The sequence below is a fragment of the Papaver somniferum genome, unplaced genomic scaffold (assembly GCF_003573695.1).
Source record: "Papaver somniferum cultivar HN1 unplaced genomic scaffold, ASM357369v1 unplaced-scaffold_117, whole genome shotgun sequence".
Taxonomy (NCBI): domain Eukaryota; kingdom Viridiplantae; phylum Streptophyta; class Magnoliopsida; order Ranunculales; family Papaveraceae; genus Papaver; species Papaver somniferum.
Window position 1 is genome coordinate 2,022,893 of NW_020620714.1, and position 4,832 is coordinate 2,027,724.

Sequence of the window (4,832 nt, forward strand, 5' to 3'; positions counted from 1 at the left end):
GTTTTACATCAATTTCTTGTATTTCTCTTCATTGTAAAACACTTTTGAGCATCAATGAAATATTTTGAGAGCATTTTTACTATGATGAGCTAAACCCCAATACTGGGGTGATGGAGGAAGCCTTATTTCACACTTGGGTAATTATATTTAATTCTTCTCATGACTTTTGCACTAAGTTTAATTGAAATTATGATTTGAAAAAATTAGTTGTCATTTGATTTGATGCGGCATGCTTAGCTTAGATGATTTGATGCCTCATGCTTAACATTTACATCTAATATTTGGAGAATTTATCTTGGCAAAAATAAGAGTCAATATATTTTATATATTTACTGAGTTATAATTGTTAAAAGAATCATTATTTGAACATTAAGAAATGAATTCGGTGGAATCCTAAACCCCAGTACCTCTTGTACCATTGTTAATATTTTTGTGTATAAAATTTTTGTTAAATCTAAAAAAATCTGCTTTCACAAGTCTGAAAAGAACCCTATTTTATAACCACTATTATTACAACCACGAAAAATTTATAATCATTTTGGCGCCGCCGACGCGGACATGTGCTTAGGTAGAATTTTTTTTAGGTTTATTATGTTTTTTTCCTTTTTACGTTTCTTTTTGTCTTTGATTTGCAGGTTCGAAGTGGAGTACTAAGGACCTTGGAAGGAAAAGCTTAAAGCAAAAGGAGCGAAAGAGGAATTTTTTTTTGTTTTATATATAGAAAAGAGAGAAAAAAAAAAGAGAGATTTTTTTTATATTTTTTTTAGGTTATTTTTCTTTTTCTTTTGCACTTTACATTATTTGGACTTTGGACTGGACTCTTAGACTTTATTATTATTATTTTTTAACCCTACGGAAGGGTATTTTTATTAAAAAAAAAAAAATTATTATATAAACTGTGTACAGGGAAGGACGACGATTACTATATCGTCTCGGCCCCTCGGGTTCGCACACGGCATAGGAGTCGTGGCCCGAGTCGACGACAACGGTTCATCGCCCGTCTGGTACGGGAGGTAAGTCCAATCGAAACACCCGCGAATCTCCTGCAAGCGGGTTACTGTCTGCCTTAAGGTGATAATTGTTTGAGGACGAACCAGACTGTCTTTATTTTCCTAGTAAAGGGCAAGGCCTGGCCTAAACAAGATAAGGGTTCGGATTTCATCACCGTTCTCTTCTTGCCCGCCTTAGGAAAACGAAACCGAACGCGAACCTAAGCTTTAAAATTTGGAATAGAACGAGACCGATAGGGTAACGAGCTTAATAGGAAACTCGTTCGAAAAATATTGGTTGCTCTTTAAGCACACTCCAAAGTTCATGATGGTTTCTGTGAGTTGAATGCGTGACTGCGCCGTTGTGATAGCGGTGAGGCCTTGGGTATCAAAGCTCCACTGAGCTTCCCTCGCCTCAATTCAACTTACTTTGACTCGGATTGATTCCAGAGGGGTTTGCTCAAACTGCAACGAATTCTCTTCGAAAGATAGAAGCTGGTCTAGAAACAATCTAAGTGGAGCCATCATGCTTTTTGTTTGCTAGAAATCTTTAGGTTTGTTTTGGTGGAGTCGAGTCGGCCTTGTTTGTGATTGTGTAGAATTCCCTTGCAATTAAGAATGTCGAGCTGGTATGATAGAAGCCAATACAATGAATATCGACCGAATTTGAATATGGACATCATCAGTTTCATTACCATGGTGGGAATAGTGGTTGGGAACGCCAAACTCTTCAAGGTTATGGTTCATACCATGGTGAGCCCAATCACTATCCTCACAACCATCAGTCATACGAGAAAAATTCTGCTAATTCCTCTTTACTTGAGTCGACACGTAAGTTAGCTGAGACAACACGTAAGTTCGCTGAAATGAATAACTTAGTTATGGACGAAAATAATGCAATGAGTGAACTTTCTTTACCTGATTTCCTAGATTACGTCAGGAATTCGTGTGAGTCGGCCCAAAAGCTTTTGTTAGAGACCCAGAATAGAACTTCTCTAAAAGATCTAAATTTCCAAAATAGTGCTTCCAATTTTACCCTTGATGTAAATAGTGAATATTTGCCTAATTTAGAGGACGAGGTTAGAATAAAATACACTACTTATTTAGATAAGGTTCAATCATTTTCGTACTATGATGATGAGGATAGCAGTAATGAAGAATCTGAAATATGTAGGCATAGTGATCAGGAGTCTAGTAATCCAATTGAGTTGTATAGTGATTATATTATTTCTAGTTCAAATCCAAATAATTTTTATGATTATTCACCTATTCAAAAGGATGTGGATTTGATTAGAGATACCACCGTTTTAGACGATGTAGTTCATGATCCTTTAGCCTGCAGTATGTTGGATAATCCATTATTTGATGTGCCTATCAGTGAATCGGAGGAGGTAACTATGATTAAAACCTTAGTTTATGAGCCTTTCTCTGATAATCCTTTATATGATTGTGATGATGGTTTAGAGGAAAGAGTTTACCCTGAGAATACTGTTTTAGAATCTAGCGATTTAGAAACACTAGTCTTAGAAGATGATAAACTCGTAGAAATGAGTGAGGATGAACCCAACTTAGAAGAATCTATTGACCATTTCCAGGAATCTGATGACCTAGAAATTAGGGAAGTTGTGACTAGTCTTTCTAGAGACACAGAAAACTCTAAGTTTGGGGGTGATTATCATTCTGTGTGCTTTAACTCTTAGAAAGTACCCTCCTGTAGGACTTGACATTTGTGCCTCAACCATCTTACAAGATTATCTTCATACACGTTTTCCCGAACCTAATGATGTCCAGAAAGAAGCTCAGTTGTTAGAAACCCATCCTCTGGTTGATGTGGTTAACCCAGGCTATGATACCAAGATTGACTTTGTTTTCCCACCAAAAATTTTTTCCAATTGTGGGAACTTTTGATTTTAATGTGTCTTATTAAGTTTGAGACTAAACCTAATCACTTTAGGAATTGGTCGACACATTTCTAAGAATGACCACACTCTCACTGGTCAATTATGTAAGTCATATCTGATTGACTTAGAGGATCCGCAATTATTTAGGTTATTACTTTGTGATTCCAAGTTCTTATTTGAGTTTTTCCAGACTCTAGGACCTAATAATTTGGATCCAACCTATGAGGAAATGCATCCGAGGAAAATATTTTATTTAGACCCTTTCATAGAACCTGAACCTGAACCACAATTAGATATAAATATCTTAATCAGGAAACTAGATAAGGGCATGTTATTTTGTTCACTTTCTTGGGTTATTGTAGTTTCCTTTGGTCAGCTCTTTTTCGTTTTGAAGACCCACAGTTATTTCGACTGTTACTTTATGGTTCGAGTTGACTAATCCTTTCCTAAGTCTGGCTGAAGACTTTAAACTTAGCACTTCTTGGGAGGTAACCCAATATTCTTGCGACACGGTAATATCCTTCCTTATCTCTTTTGCTTCAAGTGGTAACAGTTTCTCCTTGTTCATGCTTTTAGTTTCATCTTTAGAACATTGAGGACAATGTTAGATTTAAGTTTGGGGGTATGGGAGAAACTTTTTAGTTGCATAATAAATAAACTCCAGAGCCTAGAAATTTACGCCTATTAAGGATAGCACTAACCAATCTAAGTGGATGGAAACATTTTTGTTTTAGGAGTTGAGGAACCAATCTGACTAGATGGAAACATCTATAGAGTCTATTCATAAAAGCACAGAGCTCAGGTGTTAGAATAACATGATAGTTTCGCCATATCTCGTCGAGTCCTTTTCACTTTCTATTTTTAGTTTTCTTTTATTTCAAGTGATTTGGTGGGGCACACGATTCAAGTTGTTACCTTGCTAGGGTGAAATAGAGTGACTGAGTTACCTTTTCCAAAAAAAAAAAAAAAAAAAGAAGAGAAAAAGACCGAACCAGTTAGACCAATCGGAATAAGTATTAACACTGGGATAGCAATATGCGTGTGTTCTCCCTGTTTCCGTCGCCTAAGCAAGCGTGGAATGCAGGACTCGTGGGAACTATCGTGTAATCTGCTGACAAGAAGCATGCGCTTGGATCCAACAGATCTATTCATGCCGTTAAGTTAAAAAAAAAATGGTTATTGTTATGTGTAGTCAACTGCTGGTTCCCTTGTATTTGCCAGTTTGTTGATCTAGATTTAAGTTATTGACCACTGGTTCCCTTGTATATGCCAGTGTGTTAATATTAGTCAGACCGGTATCTCAGTCATTTAGGTTAGGTTCACCTTGGCAGAGGCCTTCAGACAGATATGGGAAACACCGTTCACTTTTCAACCATATACATTTTTCTTTTTCCATCTTCTTAATCTTTTCATGTGATTAGTCTGACTCCGAGTATGATGTCCATCGTGAAACTATCTTAGTAGAGCTCTGTCACTTATATGAATTTTAGTATGCTTGAGTGCAAACTCGTGTACAACAATTGGAATTTCGCATCAGGGTTCTTCCTCTTAGAGTCAATAATTGTATGCCAACCAAGGAGGTTCTTTAGTGCTTTCCAAGGTTCTGCGTAGATAGCTAGGGTCTGGAGTATTGGTTTTTGTGGGTACACCTCTGATAAACCCACCCGAGATTAACTCGGTCACTTTTCAAGAATAAATTTTGCTCGAGGACTAGCAAATAATAAGTATGGGGGTATTTGATAGACACATTTTTGTGTCTAATTTGTCCTCAATGTCCGTATTGTTGGAAATCTAATTTTGTACTAATATTGTGTTTTTATGTATTTTTAGGAAATAAACATTTTTGAAAAATTTGGCTCGAAAAGTTGAATTTGGCACCCGGAGGACAAGTGTTATTCGGACTCTCATTTCGGTTAAGGGGCAACCCAATTACTAAGGGGCA